The following is a 17,430-nucleotide window of genomic DNA, read 5'->3' as shown; positions in this document are numbered from 1 at the left end:
TGATGTGCTGAGAAACCGGTTGACCCTATTTCTGCTCCCCTCTCTCAGGTCCTTCTTTGTATCATTTCCAGGTCTGAGCACCTTAAAGGGCTATCCTTCTGCCATCTCAGCCTTTCTGCAGTTGCCTACCAGCCTTCCCTTTTCAAATTGTACTTAGGATCTTGAAAAGTGTGCACGTGTCCTCCTTCACCCTTCATCAATCCCCAGAGGGAGCTTAATCTAGCCCTAACGTTTCTTAAGAGTGCTCTCTTTGAGCCATTGCACAACCGTCCTCTCAGGTTCCTTACTATCAAGACAGCCTTCCAGATGGCAATACCTGAACATCTTCCATAAAGCTGGTTCTTTCCACTAGAGCATCCTTTCTGCTGAAAGTTGCCACTCCATTTTATGTGGGCCAGTCCATCACCCTACCTACCTTTTATGCTCTGCCACATCCCTCTAAAGAAGAGGAGCAACTTCGACTGGACCTAATAAGAGAATTACCATTATACCTTGACCGCACAAGAGGGCTTTGGGTGGACAACCAAATCGTTGTGGTGTATGTCAGAGTGAAGAAAGGAAAGGCCGTGCAGAAGCATATCATCTCCCGATGGATCGTGCTCTGCATTAAGATCTGCTATGCCTTGACCATGAAGCAACCCCCTGAGGGTTTGCATGCTCATTCAACCAGAGCTGAGTCTGCGACCACTGTATTAGCATTTCGTGTTCTGGTCCTGGATATCTGCCAGGCAGAAACATGGTTTCTTTACACACATTCACAAAGCATTACTGCCTGGACAGTCAAGTCCATTGGGATGGGCATTTTGCTCTTCGGTCCCTTTCTAGAGTGAATCAGTTTTACTAACCCACCTCCTGGAAGGTATTGCTTGGGTATCTATTCTAAAGTAACAAATCTTTGGCTAGAAGTCTCTATTAGATGAAGAAGTTACTTACCTTCAGTAAGGCCTTATCTGGTAGAGCCTCTAACCAACCCTAAATTCCTTACCGACCCAACCATCCTCCGCATTCTGCGAAAGGAATTCTACGGACAGGGCTGTTCCTGTTTAAGAGCCCTAATTTTCCTCACCACTGGTCAAAGTCCTTCATGACTCTGCACTCCTGGTGTGGAAAGTCACAAAAAGAAACATGCTGGGTTGGCACCTCTATAGTCACTGCACACATAATTTTCAGTGCGGACGGCACCAACGACGTCATGCAGAGCTAAACGGCGCCACCTACCAGCATGCAGGGGTACTACTCCCGAAAACATTTCCAGATCCAGTCAGACGCCTGGAGATAATTCTAAGGTAAGGAATCTGCACCTAGGTAGAGCCTCTACCAGATAAGGGGTTACAGAAGGTATGACTTTTGTTTGTTAGAGTTAGCATTCTGCACAGGTTAAGATCACTTTTATTTCATTTAAAATAATAACCCATTAGAGGCAGAGTTAAGGTTACATAAAGATAATAATTTCATTTATTGTAATTTTTATTAAACTGAATTTAAGGTTAGGGTTGGCTTATGTGTTACATTAAGATATATAATTACATTTAATTTAAGTAATTTGTTTTGGGGAGAGGGTAAAAAATAGGGGTAGGATTATTTTAATTACTTAGCATAATTAGATATGCATTAATTAAATACGTTTTACATTAATTTACAATGGTCAAGGGAGAGCTGCAGCAAGGACGCTACATCAACTACAACATCCTGGAAGCAGGAATCAGTTCCAATGCTATGATTTTTATCAGTGTGTATTTGCCATCCTCAGTGTAAGGGAAAGAGAGCACAAACATGAGGTACAACTGCTACAGAGCCAAACTCCTTCCTCAGTCATTTATGAAGACTGTAAATGCAAATTGTGAAATTTTGATTTGTTTTAATACCAACATGTAATTGACACCCAATTGAGCCAATCCCTGAAGCAATCTCATCCAAACAAGACAATGACTGAAGAGGGCTGGCCCAAAACACCGTTCTTCATGTTATATTTGTATGCTGTGGAGATGAAGGTCTGCCAGATTGCTAAAGTTGTCTTTAGTCAGACTGAAAAGGTACACTGTGGCCCTGTTTATGAGTGTGTCAAGGTATTTTTAACCCCTGCACAAACTTTTGTTTGTGCAGGTGTCGGAATTCTGAGTTGTGCAGAGTGTACCAAACCTTTTAATTACTAGATGAAAGGAAGTCCAGAATCTTAAGGCCGGATGTAGGTGGCTAAATACCGGTCAGTAATGCCGAAATTTGTAGAATTTCTGCATTACCGACCGGTATTTGGCCATGTGCAATGTATGTAACACCGAACCCTATCGCAAATAAGGAATCGGTAATAATAAGGGAAACCAGTTACCGATTCCTTAATTTGCGATTAGCAGACGCTGAAGCCCCTAAATACCGAATCGGTAAATAAGAAATCCTTAAAAAATCGCAAATTCGATGTACCAAAAATCGGTAATATCTCATTTTCAAATTTTCGGTATTTAGGAGTCGCTAATTACCACTGACTTAAAGCAGGTGGTAATCAGGTGCACTGTATTTAAACAGCCCCAAAATGCAACAGTATGAACGAACACAATGGCGGCCCTCTACGTAATTGCAAGGCAGCTACGTTTGCAAGCAGCAGGACAGAGGATCTGGAGACGGGAGGAGCGCGTTCACAGACTGCGCGTTACACTGTTCCAACTGACTGAGGCTGAAATCCATGAGAGGTACAGGCTATACCCCAAACCATCCTAGACCTGATATGGGACCTGCACCCACTCCTGGAGCATCAGACACCAAGGGTGCACGCAATACCAACACATGTTCAGGTGCTCTGTAGCCTGCGCCTACTTGCATCAGAAAGGTACTAGGGGTGATAGCTGTGGCAGGTGGTGTATCACAGACTTGCCTGTCCCGTTTTTTCAACTCATTCCTGGATGCCATGATGCAAAGAATGCATCACTACATACGTTTCCCCAGCACACAGGCGGAACTGCAGAAGATAAAGCTGGAATTTTACCTAAAGGCACAGTTCCCACATGTAATAGGGTGCATTGATGGGACACACATACCAATCTGCTCACCTGCAGCTAGAGTACATATACTGGAACTGCTAAGCTACAGATTCCATCAACGTGCAGGTGATATGCGATGCGGACCACATCATCACTGACATTGTGGCCAAATTTCCAGGGACTACCTATGACTCCTACATATTAAGGAACAGTGGAATCTACACACGTCTGGCTGGGGGCGAATTTGGAGAAGGATACCTGCTAGGTAAATCAATGTGACACAACCTGATGGATACCTTGGATGAATGTGCTTATGACTCATTAATTGCACTTTCTTTCTCACTTAGGTAACAGCACATTTTCCCTGGCGGGCATTTATCCTTGCTCCATACCTCAACCCATCCACCCCAAGTGAGAGAAGATACAATGTGGCACATTAAAGCATGCGCAACGTTGTGGAGTGCACCTTCGAACTCTTAAAAAGCAGGTTCCCCTGCCTCCAAGAAAGTGGAGCTGCACGTCATTACTGCCCCATCATCTGCTGTAAAATAATAGCAACATGTGCTATGCTGCATAACCTTGCCACAAAGAAAGCAGTGGAACTAACTGACTCTGAGGACGAGGGTGAGGATTTTCCACAGCAAGAGCACAGCCCAGCAGGTGTGGCAGCAGTACCAGATGGGAGACACAGACGGGCTGAGATCACACGCACCTATTTCTGAGTAAGTAAGTAGACACAGCCAGTTACTGTAAGTGAGTGACGGTGTTTAATCAGCATAGCACACCGCCACAACATGAAGGGTTAAACATGCCAGGTCAAAATGAAATGCAAATTACAAAGGCAATTACTCATTTTTAAAAATACTCCTGTGTCTACATTCACTTGAGGGGGAGCTTATTACCTGTTGCACCGTTCGCCCGCCCCGATCCGCCGCGTCCATTGTGGGCGTTTGCTGCGGAGGGTGAGGCAGCCCAGCACTTCCGGGCACAACAGGAAAAAGGGGAGCGCTCTAGTCGCGCTGTCCAGATCCTGATTTAAGAGGGACTGACAGCGGCCGCGCGGTGGGTGCAGGTCTGTCTGTGGCAGCGACAGACGCATCCACTGGGAGAAAGCGGTATTTTAATGTTGCACTGTGGCATGTGAAGCGCTTATGTTCTACTCATTTGCTGTGTGTCTCCGATTTTTAATTACTCATTTTTAAAAATACTCCTGTGTCTACATTCACTTGAGGGGGAGCTTATTACCTGTTGCACTGTTCGCCCGCCCCGGTCCATTGGATGCGTCCATTGTGGGTGTTTGCTGCGGAGGGTGAGGCAGCCCAGCACTTCCGGGCACGACAGGAAACAGGGGAGCGGTCTAGTTGCGCTGTCTGGATCTCTTACTTAATGAGGGAAGGACAGCGGCCGCACAGCGGCCGCGCCGAAGGCGCGCCAAAGGCAAGCCCGTCTGAGCCCACCCGCGGCCGGGCTTGGCCAGGGGCCAGACTCCCTGCACCAATGAACCCCAAAGGACTTAGCAGTCGTCAGTATAGTAGAGAACAGTTACTTAACTGGTGTCCACATGTTGGCGAAGTGTGCCTGCAGAAACCCTGCCCCGACAGTGTAAAGAATGCTCCCATGACTTTGGAGCTACTTGGGAGACTGAGAGGGAGATAGAAACTATCAGAATGGTACAGGTCAACTGTCGCTCACTAAATAAGCATAAATTGGAAATGTATGACCTCTTGACAGATCTCCAGCCGGATGTGCTCTTTCTAACAGAGACATGGCTTGATGAACTATCCGCCCCGGAGATTCTGGAAGCCCTTCCCCCAGCATATGGCTTACTGAGAATAGACAGGGGGACTCAGAGAGGGGGGAATATCACTGGTTCATAAACTAGAGCTACCTTGCACGTTAGATTCAGTGAACATTGCGAACAGTGAAGCGGGCTTCTTCGCTATCAAAGTGGCCCCGAATAGCACCGTCAATGGCTACCTTATCTATCGCCCCCCGGGGACAGCCACTCAATTTATAGATAGCCTGGTGGAGGTGGTAACTCAACCCGCATTACGGTATAATAGGCTCCTTATCCTGGGCGACTTGAACATCCATCTGGAAGATGCAAGCTATAAAGAGGCTCTGGGGCTATTTCCTCAATGGAATCTCTGATGCTTGATCTTCAATCTATGGCGCCCACACACCAACTGGGTCATCTGTTGGACCCTATTTTTGCTAATTGGGATGGAGTGGAAGTTGAGTCACCATCAGGGTTCACTGGTCAGATCACTTCTTAGTTCCATTCTCTGTGTTATACAGCTCTAGAGAACATATAGTGAAGAAACTCACACTTCCTAGACGCAGGAATTGGCAAAAATTCAGTGATAAATCCTTTGAACTGGCTCTGAAGCTCAATGCCCCTCCCCATAGCAATTCCCTTAGCAAGGCTTGGAAATCCTATGAAGAATGGATGACCAGGGCACTTGATAAAGTGGCTCCATGGACAAATAAGGCACCTGTGAGGCACTCTAAAACTGCCCCCTGGTTCAATGAGGAGCTGATGGCAGCCAAGTCTTCCTGCAAAAAATTAGAACGCAAATGGCGTAAAGGTTATGACCTTAATCATAAGCAGCAATACAAAGACAGCTTGAAGAACTACCACAAACTGTTAGCAAAAAGAAGATTTCTTAACGAAAGAATTGAGTCAGCTGTGAACTCTTCTAAAGAGCTATTTGCAATATATAAGGAGCTTACGGTGCCCACCAGGATAGTGGCCCAAGATACCTCACTGAGGAGGTCTGTGAGTCCATTGCTGACCACTTCGTAGCAAAGGTAGAGAAAATGTATCTCTCTTTCCGGATGGGGGAGGGAAGGGGTAGGACTGATCCCCTAGTGATGCTGCCCCACCTAAGAGGTTTAGAGCCAACATGGAAGCTCTGATTGACCAGATAGGTCATATGGCCTTTCTCTCTTTTCAAGAAAGTTATGTTCCTGATGACTGGAAAAGGGGCCAGGTCACCCCCTTGAAAAAGAAAGCTAATCTGCCCATATCTCAACTGGATAATCTCCGACCCATCTCGCTCCTGCCTTTTTGCACGAAGGTAGTGGAAACAATAGCCAATATCCAGCTCATGAAATTCCTGGAAGATGGCTGTCGTCTCCATCCATCACAATCCGGCTTTAGGGCCAGGCACTCAACAGAAACCGCCCTCCTTTTCTCCACGGAAACTCTCAGGCAAAAAGTGGACGAGGGTTAGACAGCGGCTTTGATATTATTAGACCTGAATGCGGCCTTTGATACCGTGTCGCACACCACACTGCTGACTCGTCTTACGGAAATCGGAGTGGGAGGAACAGCTCTGAAATGGCTATGCTCGTTCTTAAGGGACAGAAGTTTCCAAGTGCACTGCCCCCGTACAAATCTACACCTCCATGGTTAAGGCAGGGGGTGCCGCAGGGCTCCAGCCTGAGCCCCACGCTATTTAATCTGTACATGGAGCCCCTGGCACGGATTGTGGAATCTTATGGGGTGGAGATTGTGTCATATGCCGATGACACACAATTGGTGATCACCCTCTCCCAAGATCAGACTGAGGCGGCTCCCAATTTCTCCTCCTGTCTTTCGGCATTAGCTGGATGGATGAATGAGAACTGCCTGCGTCTTAATGGAAATAAAACTGAGCTACTAGTGATCGGAATAGCTCCATCTATCTGGTCGCCAGTTTGGTGGCCTCCTGAGCTCGGACCTACACCTATTCCCTCAACCCATGTGAAGAACTTAGGTGTCCTATTGGACACCAATATTTCTTTTGAGCAGCACATTGGTAGTTTGGCAGGCAAATGTTATGGCATTCTGAAGACCATACGTAAAGTTCTGGATCTTCTCCCTATCAAAACAAGGAAAACGCTGGTGCACGCCCTAGTCACTCCTCACTTGGACTATAATAATAATAATCCACATTTGTAAAGCGCACAATCACCCGTAAGGGTCTCTAGGCGCTGGGGGCCATCAGGAAGATTAAGCAAGCTATTGCCCAGAGTCACATGGTGCTGGGCTAACCTGCCGCTGGAGCCGGGGATCGAACCCTGATCCCCAGATTCCAGCGTCAGTCGCCCTGGCCGCGGCGCCACACCTCTCCCCTATGGGAATTCCCTGCTCATTGGACTGAACGTGAAAAGGGTGCAACAACTTCAGTGTGTCCAAAATGCAGCGGCACAACTTGTCCTGAACATACCTAGAAGGACATCAGGGAGGCGAGCCTTGGCAACTCTCCATTGGCTCCCCATACATGAGCGTATCCTGTTTAAGGTGCTGTGCATTGCCCATCGCATAGCACAAGGAAAAGGTCCTGCCTATCTCCAAAAGCTGCTGGCAATTCATCGCCCTAAGCGTAACTTGAGATCGCTTGGAAGTATTCCGTTTCTGGTACCTCGCATCTATAAAGCACGCATGGGAGGGCGGTCCTTCAGATACTTAGCATGTAAACGTTGGAATGAACTCCCTTTTGAACTCCGTATGGAGCCGTCTGAAGCAAGGTTCCGCTTGACCCTTAAAACACACCTCTTTCCGAAGGACTAACCCTGTAGGGGTGTCTCCACTTCCCCCTTCTTTAGCTGCTGATCCGTGGTAAACTACCTACTAGAGCACTACGTTCAGCTTCACAAGCTCTTCTGACAGTTCCCCGCTTCGGTAGGAAGAAATGGGGAGGATCTAAGTTCTCGTTCCTCGCACCTACTCTATGGAATTCCTTGCCTTTAGAGCTGAGGTCCACCCCCCTTTAGCTTCAATTTCGGAAAAAGCTTAAGACCCACCTATTCACCAAAGCTTTTAATTAGCCTCTCGCCACTCTCTCCCCCGTGCCTCACCCTCTCGCACCTTCCCCTTCTTTGAGGTTTGTTGCAGCGCCATGAAACCGCTGGTGAAAGCGCGCTTTACAAATAATTTTAAATTCAAATTCAAATTCAAACTACTTGCTCCTGGCTGGACTGTATCCATAGCGCGGGGACACACTGATATAGTGTAACCAGGCACTCTAGAAATGTTTTTATTATTATTATCATTTAAAATAGGTTACCTCACCCATTTTGCGATACCATGTGATGGCTGTCATTACTTCCTGCACCCACGCGTAGCACTGCTGCGTTCCCTGGGCACACTCTCCTCACTGGCAGTCTGTCCCGTGGCAGTGCCGTGCTGTTCACTGCGCCTCCTGGACTCTGTTTTAGGGGGCGTGATGCTACTGTGGCTAGTTGCCTCTTCACTATCCCCCCATCACCTGCACCTGTAGTGGCTACCTGGTGTGTCTGTAGCCCTTCCAGTGCACTGGTCACTGTGACCAGCCCCCTTGCCACGACACGGCTGCAGTGTGCCATCTCCTTCTGCATGGCCACCGAGCGCCTGCAGAGCAGAGAGGAGGCAGTGGAAAGGCGGTTCACCGCCTTAGCGTAGTTGCCTTGCAGTTGCTGCACCTTGAGCATGTTCCCCTCAAGACTGGCTAATACTCTCTGATCTTCGCCCTGTTAAGATGGACTGGCTGCCCTTGCCCTGCGGTGTCTGGCACCTGTATGGGCGCGCTCGGTGGGGGACTGTTTGCCTGCACCGTTGGCATCCTCTGCCACCGCGGACTGTTGGCCTCCCACGCTGTCCTCCTCGGACACCTCCATCTGCTGGAGGCTAGCCACTGCATGCCTCCTGGCTCTCATGCTGGTGGCGGTGGTGATACTGGTGATGGTGGTGATGGTGGTGGTGGTGGTGGTGGTGGTGATGATGATGGTAGTGGTGGTGGTGGTGATGGTGGTTGTGGTGGTGATGGTGGTGGTGGTGGTAGGGTGGTGTGCTCTGCAGGCGAAAGGACCTCCTCCTCCTGTGTCCTCTCTCTCCTCGGTGCCTTTCCTGTGCTCCCCTCTAAAGCCCTGCACGACGGCTCACCTGTAGAGACAGAATGTACATTTGCTCACTGATCTGGCAGCATTTGCGAGTAATACATTTCATGCCTGCCAATCAAACTGACTGTCCTCTGCTTGCTAATTGCTGATGTGTGTCACATGCCTTTGGGTTCAGTGGACTAACTGCTCTGACATGTGTTACTTCTGACTACATCTCCCATAATGCATTGCCGGTTTTTACTAAAACATGAAAACATGTACACATGTACTGGAGTGGGATTCACAATGCCTCATTAGGGATTGGAGTTAGGGAGTGGGTGGCACAGCATGCAGCGCATGCTTCTCTCCTTGTTTTGTTGTGTAGGAATCTAGGACCCTAGTGTAATTTTCCCGATTCATGCCCATATATAGGTATAAATTACCCGATCCTTATATAGGCATAGAAATCATTACCATATTTAAACTGAGCCTATGCAGTCCAAATACGGCATGGCTACTTCCACTAGGTTCCGAGAATCAACAACGATTTCTTAGAAAAACCTGCCTTCAGCAGCTAGGGACTTCCCCTCGCCTGAATACTAATTTATCTAGGAAATCATGGAGTTTTCAAAGAACTGAGTCTTTGAGTGACGTTATTATGTTCAATCATACGTCAAACTCGGCAACTTCAAGGTATAAATATGCCTACATTTGCCCAGACAAACACACAGTGGTTTGGAGCAGATCGACTAACTATTTGCCCGATGCCCTGCAGCAGCAAGTGCCAAAGGAAGCCGACTCTCCAGCTGACGCAATGAGAGAAGCTGTCTTTTCTCCTGCCGAGAAATCCAGCTCCAGTGTTTCCAGGCTACCCTTGCGGGTTGCTGGGAAATCGAGTCCTGAGAGAGAGATACAAGACCTCCTTCATTCTAAAACCAAGGTACGGAGCTGATTAGACCCTTAAGAGAATTCTTGGAATAGATTCTTGGCAAAGAATACTAAACTTAGGCTACACCTCACGTACTTCTTCGCTTGTACTAGACTTAGGTTAGGTACACCGGGGTAGGCGTATTTTAGAAGCACCAGTTGAGTACTTTTAGTCATTATTTTATCACTGTATGTATTTTAGGTATTTAGGTATTTTATGGCTTAGAAACCATATCATGCTTTTACAGTACTACTTTATAATACTTATCATATTATATGCCTTGTACTTTATAACCAGTATTACAATTGTAGCAGTACATTTCTTATGCTTGAGAAAGAAGACTGTTCAATAAATACTTTTTATTGAAAACGCCCGTGTCTCTATTTTCTCAGCACCTCTGGTGAAACGAAGCATGCATGATTGACTGAGTAAAATAGTTATCCATTGTTTCCGAGACTCTAGAGATTGATTTCTTATTCTTGGGAAACAAAGTTGTCATGTTTATGCGGTTGTCAGAAACTAATCCCTTCTTGTGAATTCGAGAAAGTTTCTAGTGACCTCTGAGCTAGCTGGCACTCACAATTAAGTCTAATAGATTCGGTAGAGACCTAGTCGACCTCAGTCCTACGTCTAAACTACAGAATATATTATTCCAATGCTCAGAGCCTATTGGGAATATAGGAACTACACTACATGGCGCCCAACATTTGGTAAGGTGATAATTTAACACTAGATACTAGAGTAACTCAGTCGTGCTTTTCACACAGACCCCTTTTTCCCGTAAAATATTCCAATAGACGTCTGGAGTGGGGGAAAGGATAATATCCGCCAAAACGGAGTAGGACGAAAAATCCTATTTATTAGTTTTTGGTTTGTTCAACGTTGAAGGATACAGTGTTCCAAAATATTGTGCACCTAATCTTTGTTTCCTTGAAGCTTGTTCTGCAAACTCTTCAGTCAGTAAAATGATTACTGATGAAGAATTAGCTGCAGCTCAAGCAGTTTTAGAAGACAGAAATCTCCTACAGAATGAGCCGGATACTATAATCATCCCGGTAAATGTAAGAAAAACTATAACTTACAAACTCATAAATAATGGAGTATCACCGAGAGGTGGTAAAGTAATATTTGTTATAGAGGCGCATGAATATCGGCAGACAGAAGTGTTCTATTCATGGATTCACCTTCCTCCAGCAGATGGAGGGACACATGAGTTCCACTACTACAAAGTAGAGGAACCTCCAATGGAATACGTTCCTTACGAGGACGTTGACATTCCATTAACTTACCAAGAGCATCAGCTCTGGTTTAAAGGTGCCCTACAACATGAGAATCAAATAACCAGGCTTGGTCCACTAGGTAGACCAGGAGCGACATGGCTGGTACTAGCCAGCTATACACCACATCCTGACATTGTAAACATGACAGGTCAAGAACTGTTAGTACAGCTAAAACACTTAATTAAAATACATAGACAATTGGTTCAATATGTCATGCGGACCTTAACAGTCCAACCTACTGTGAGGATTCCACAGCACACCACTCACCAGGGGAACACAAACAAAATCACACCACAGACTATACGGTCAGTCATTGGTAAATTGCCCGCAAAGAGGGAACAAATTCCGTTCTGGTTAGCTCAAAAAATTACTCAAATTGAGGCAGTATTCCCTGATAGTACACCTCATGAGAAACACAGGATTCTGACAATCTGTTTACCAATGGGGATAGCACCACATGTGGAGGACTGTGACACTTGGGGTACAGTCTTTGCTTCAATCTACACAAAAACACATGGTGTTCCGTCCATGGCGGTAATACTAGACGTTCTGAGACAGATTCAAAATGAATACGGACCAGAACCTGCCTTAAATCTTGGTATGAAATTACTAAAAGATTTCAAACAGGTCTCGGCTATACTAATAGCCAACATAAAGGTGAAGCAGCATCCGTGGCAATCCGCCAAAAGCTAAAAGACACAGATATAATAGACCAACCATATGAGCTTGCACGAATTATTGAAAAATCTTATGAAGAACTAGGTAGAGATAATTTGGGTGGGAAACCATTAAAACACCAACTAACAGAAAATCCTGAAAAGATTTTTATTAAATATAATCTCACTACCCCTAAAAAGAAGTGGGAAAATACTAAACAAACACTTCCTAAAGAGAAGCGTTCTCAGTCCAGAGGAAGATCTCCCCAATGGGGAGGTAGGTCTCCACAACAAGAGCCCTCTGAAAAAAGATATAACCTCAGAAATAGGGATAATTTGAGAAAACCTGATAGATATCAAGATACTGATACACGTTCCTCTCCTACCTCTCAGACTTCCTCGCAGAAATCCGAGAGGAGAGGACGGTCAGAACAAAAAGAAGAACGCGTGAAGTCCAAAGACGAACAGCACGTTCCTAAAAATAAGAAAACTCAATTCACCAAGAAGAAGGTAGCAAGCGTAAAGATCAGACATGCTGAGGATCTTCAGGACACAACTCAAGAACGGGGAGTAGGCCCAGACAATGCTAGACAGCGCAGCAGAAGTGACTATAGCTCTCAGGATCCTGAAGGATCATCTGGAGACAGTAGACTTGAATGAATGCATTCAAGTTGAAACTGCCGACACCAGGGTAAGTGTACCCTACAAGTTATATGAAATAACACTCCGGATGGAGGGGGATATACCTAGAAAAATAAAAGTACTCTTTTGGGAGAAGCTATCTAAGGGTTATGACATTCTTCTAGCTGAACAAGACTGGCCACCTGAATTTGTCAGGGAGTGCCCACATGGCGAAGAGATAATTATGCCAGCCTTCTCAAATCATATTCCTATTCCTAAAAAATACACCTATGCCAGAAAATGTACTGTGGCCCAGGCTCCAGCATTCTATAAAAATCATGTGGGATGGGATGAGGACTCTCCTCACCATAAAATCCAGTTAAAAAATCAACCTACTGAACAGAGGCAGTATCCAGTTAAGCAAGAAGCTAAAAAACAAGACAGGGAGATTTTAAATAAACTTGAATACCAAGGGGTGATTGAAACATGCACCTCGTCAATGAACAATCCTTTGTTTCCTGTCTCCAAATCAAACAATTCATATTGTCTAGTTTTAGATTACAGAAACTTAAATTCCTGTTGCAAAACATTTGCAGTACAAAATGCACACAGTGCAGCACTGATGAATAACATCGTGCGTAAAAAATATAAAAACACATTAGATATTTCGAATGGGTTTTTCTGTCAAAACATTGCACCTGAAAGCAGGCATTTGACAGCTTTCTCAATTATGGGGACACAGCGACAATTTTGCCGTCTCCCCCAAGGATTCAAGAATAGTCCAGGGTTATTTTCAGCCAGAGTAACAGAGTTACGACAAATGTACGATGATGAGGCATTATCTTATGTCGATGACATCTATCTTACAGACGATGATTTGGACATGCACTTGAAAAGAGTGAACACCATAATACTTGGGTTTGCTTCTGAAGGGTACAAATTCAATTTTAAGAAATCACGAATTGCCCATCTCAACGTCCTATTCTTATGATACGAATTATCAAGTGAAGGCAAAAGCCTGGCAGATAACTTCCTAGAGAAATGTGCGCTGCTCCAACCTCCAAAGACGCTGAAGAACTTACAGTCAATTCCAGGTTTCCTGAATTTCAGAAGAACTTATGTTCTGAATTACGCAGAGAGGGTTAAACCTCTCTACGAACTAATCAAACCTGATTTCAAACCAACAAATTGGACTCAAAACCATACAGGAATTTTGGGTTCAGTGCAAACAGACATGTTAGCAAGAACACAGTTAGAAACACGCGATAATGCGCGCAATCTTGTGATCCGAATCATCCCAGGGAGATGCGGATTCACATACCTGACCTTTAATGAAGGGGAAAAGGTACCAATAGCATACAAATCACACTTGTACACACAAGCTGAAATAAAATTCACTTCTACAGAAACAATTCTGACAGTGGTTCAAACTGCAGTAGCAAAAGAGAGAGGTCTCGCACAGGGTAAACGCTTAATGATCGTTACACCTGTACCTGCCTTAGAGGCAGTGACAAAGCAAGCATTCCCAATGCTAAAGCTTTACATCCAAGATGGATACAGCGGGTTAATTCTCTTGCTGCAACAGACGTTGAATACGTCTTTGACCCCTACTTGAAGACACAAGAATTCCTACAATACGAATACGAGGATGTATGACATTACAACGCATGCTTTTACCACGCATGCTTTTACATCGCAAGTTTTACAACGCATGCCTTTACAACGCATAGCGCTTTGGGGTGCTGGATAGTGAATAGTTTAATTTACTATTCTAACTCCAGTCCCCGTGGATATTAGGGAAGGTGTTGGATAGTAAATTAAACCTATTCCCTAACCTAGAGCGCCCCCCAGCGCAATGTGTTGTAACGGTTTGCGTTGTAAAAGTTGCGATGTAAAAGCATTGCGTGGTAAAAGTTGCGTTGTAAGTGATGTTTCCCCGAATACGAATATCCTCTGCCGACCGAGATTCTGCCTCTAGAACATTATGGATGTATATTCTATACAGACAGATCAGCACAGCCCGCAATTGGGGGTAAACAAGCCTGTAGTGCTGCGTGCGCGATTGTTAAAGGTCGCTGGTGCGAAGGTAAATTTATACCTATGGTCACTAAAACTCAATCACTCGAAAACTGTACAGCTCAGCGAGCTGAACTACAGGCTTTCAAGATGACGCTTGAAAATACCGATCGCGAATTCCCCACACTGATAGTGTGCGATTCATATTTCTGCGTTGAATCTTGCAACGAGCACTTGCAGAACTGGGTTCGAAACGGTTTCAAAAATACAAAACATTGGCACAATCAAGCATAAAATGCTTTGGGAACAAGTAGTTCTATTACAGAAAGAACTACAAAAGACTCAAGTGATTCATACACTGAGTCATCAGCGTGATGGCGTTCACGTTGCAGGGAATTCATTGGCTGATGAAGCCGCGAAGACAGCTGTGCAAACGGCTTCCGTAGCTACAATCACTCGCTCAAAAAGAGTAATAGACGGTGAAACAATGCTAGCAGTCAAAGCCTCAATGGAAGGTAGCTATGCAGCGTTACCTGTAAACTATCCAGTCGGTAATACATACATAATTGATGCAAACTACGTTCCTTTTGCTCGAATCCCTGGAGTTAGGGACAGAGTAATTCCAAACAGGAACGAGAGAGGTGCTTTGGTACACGAAACACATATGGGAGAGGGTCTGAGACATCAAGTGATCTTAGAATCTCTAATAGAAGAGATGTACTGGTGGCCGGGAATGAGCATCGAAGTTTACAAATTCGGAATTAACTGTGACACCTGTTACAAAGATCATAGCTTCGACAGCCACCAGGTACCTGACTACGGTATAGCCATCCCAGTCCAGACACCATTGTTAGACAGCATCAGGTTTTCTACACGCAGACGTCGCCATAGATGTACACGATCCCGCAAATATTAAGACAAGATTTATTTGGATGTGGCCCCAGCGCTCGGCTGACGCCAGATCTGTTATAAAGGATTTGCGAGTCTTCATCGGCACATACGTATTCGGCACGCTACATTCTGGCCAGGGTCCTGCGTATAGCTCCTGAGCTTACAAGGAGGCCATGGCTAGCTTGGGCGTTGCATTGCGGTATTCTAGTCCCCTTCCATCCTGAGGGTAATGCGGTAGTGGAAAGAAAAAAACGTGACATAAAGCAATCCATAACAGCTAAGGTATTAGGTTCGGGTGATGAGTGGGTCAAACATCTAATAAGTGTCCAACATAGTCTTAACAATCTGCCAAGAAATTCTCTGGGGGGAATCACTCCATATGAATTACTATTTGGTACTAGAATGATAGTCTATTGTTTCCGCGACTCTAGAAATTGATTTCTTATTCTTCGGAAACAAAGTTGTCATGTTTATGCGGTTGTCAGAAACTAATCCCTTCTTGTGAATTCGAGAAAGTTTCTAGTAACCTCTGAGCTAGCTGGCACTCACAATTAAGTCTAATAGATCCGGTAGAGACCTAGTCGACCTCAGTCCTACGTCTAAACTACAGGATATATTATTCCAATGCGCAGAGCCTATTGGGAATATAGGAACTACACTACAGTTTGTTGCCAGCTCTGGCTAAGCTGTCTGCATCCCCAATCCCACTCATACTCTCCGGCTGGAGCGTGAACTCCACCAGGAGATCCTGGGCAGTTGGTGTAGGTGCTATGTTTCTCCCTCCGCCTGTCAGGTTGGCCTGCTTCTTTCTCTCTGCCAGCCTCTCCTTTGCACCCTTCCTGAGGTCATACCAGCATTTTTTTAGTTCCTCAATGGAGCGCTGGGTTACTCCAATGGCATTGATCTTTTCCTGGATGACCGGCCAGATCTGCCTCTTCTGGGATTCAGACAAGTGCAAAGAATGTTTCCCAAAAAGTTTATCATGGTTCTTTGCGACCTCCTCAATAAGGACATCCAGCTCCCTCTCACTAAATGTATGTTTCCTCTTGCGTTCAGCTGCCTCCTTTTCCCTCTCCTGCTTGTCCATATTTGCTCTGTGTTCTCTTCAAAAACTTGGAGGAGTTGCTCCTGGCTTGTTTGCTGTGCTCCCTGTCTCTAAAACAGCTTCAGTATCAATGCAGCTGCATGGGTGTGGCCACTTCCTGGTTGTTAGGTAATGAGGAAGCACAGGATTGGCTGATTCGACAATTACCGATTTTTTTAAATACCGATTCGCTAATTACCAAATTGGTATTAAAGAATTGGTGATACCGATTCGGTATGGTGGAATAGGTAATTATTTTTACCGACTCATTCCTTCAGTTCTTAATAGAGAATCGGTAAAATTTGCTTTTAAGGACTCGGTATTTCAGAATTACCTACATCTGGCCCTTAGTTACATTTCGGCAGGTCAAACCTGCTTGAAATTGACAGGGGAAAAGAGTGCAGTATGTACCTTGACTTGAGGATTTTGGGACTGTAAGCACCAAAATCTGCATGTTATTCCACAAAAGATATAGATGCAGTTTATCACACCTGATAAATTCCAAACCCAGGGAAGTCATATTTGTTCATGTGCAATAAATCTCACCTTCCCTTTTGGGGCACACTTAATCATAGCAGGCACTGCTCATGTCAGGGAAAAGAGGCCGGGCAGGAGGGGCCAGTGGGGCTGGAAAGGGGGACGAGGGAGACAAATGTAATAAAAAAAACTTTCCTGCTGCCCTCCACCATCAGTTCGCACTTGTCTGCTCCTCTCCTCTTCCGAAGGCACAGGCTCCCAGCCTGACCCACGACAAATCCTGAAGCTGCTCTCACATATGAGAGCAGCTTCAGGTTTGGCCTGAGAACCCTCGATTTGTGCTCCAGGACAGACTGGGACTCTGAGCCTGCTCTCTCCAACCCAGGTGCGTTCCTGTGTTAGAGACAACTTTCACTGCGCATGACCATTTGGCCGGCCTGAGACGGCCATCCAAACTGTCATGTGTCGTGAAGGGTGTGCACATATCCCCCTAGTGGTGCACATATCCTCCCTAGTGGCTGCTGTCACTTCTGTCCCGCCCCCAAGACTCAACACAAGGAAAATAAAACAATAAAAAATGGGTTTTAAACCCGTTTTATTTTTCATGTTTTGGAGAGTGTTGGCGGGGGGTGATGCTCCTCCACCATAGTGGGAGAGCCAA

The 17,430-nt window shown here is 45.5% G+C and overlaps 1 protein-coding gene across 9 annotated transcripts in view; it reads left to right on the top strand.

Moving 5' to 3' along the window:
- Positions 1-17,430, top strand: part of HFM1 (helicase for meiosis 1) — a 4,349,684-nt gene that overhangs the window by 3,629,529 nt on the left and 702,725 nt on the right. The window lies entirely within an intron of this gene.

The sequence above is a fragment of the Lissotriton helveticus genome, chromosome 1_1 (assembly GCF_964261635.1).
Source record: "Lissotriton helveticus chromosome 1_1, aLisHel1.1, whole genome shotgun sequence".
NCBI classification, from domain to species: Eukaryota; Metazoa; Chordata; class Amphibia; order Caudata; family Salamandridae; genus Lissotriton; species Lissotriton helveticus.
The sequence above is the reverse complement of the archived record's forward strand: the minus strand, read 5'-3'. Positions and strand labels throughout refer to the sequence as shown.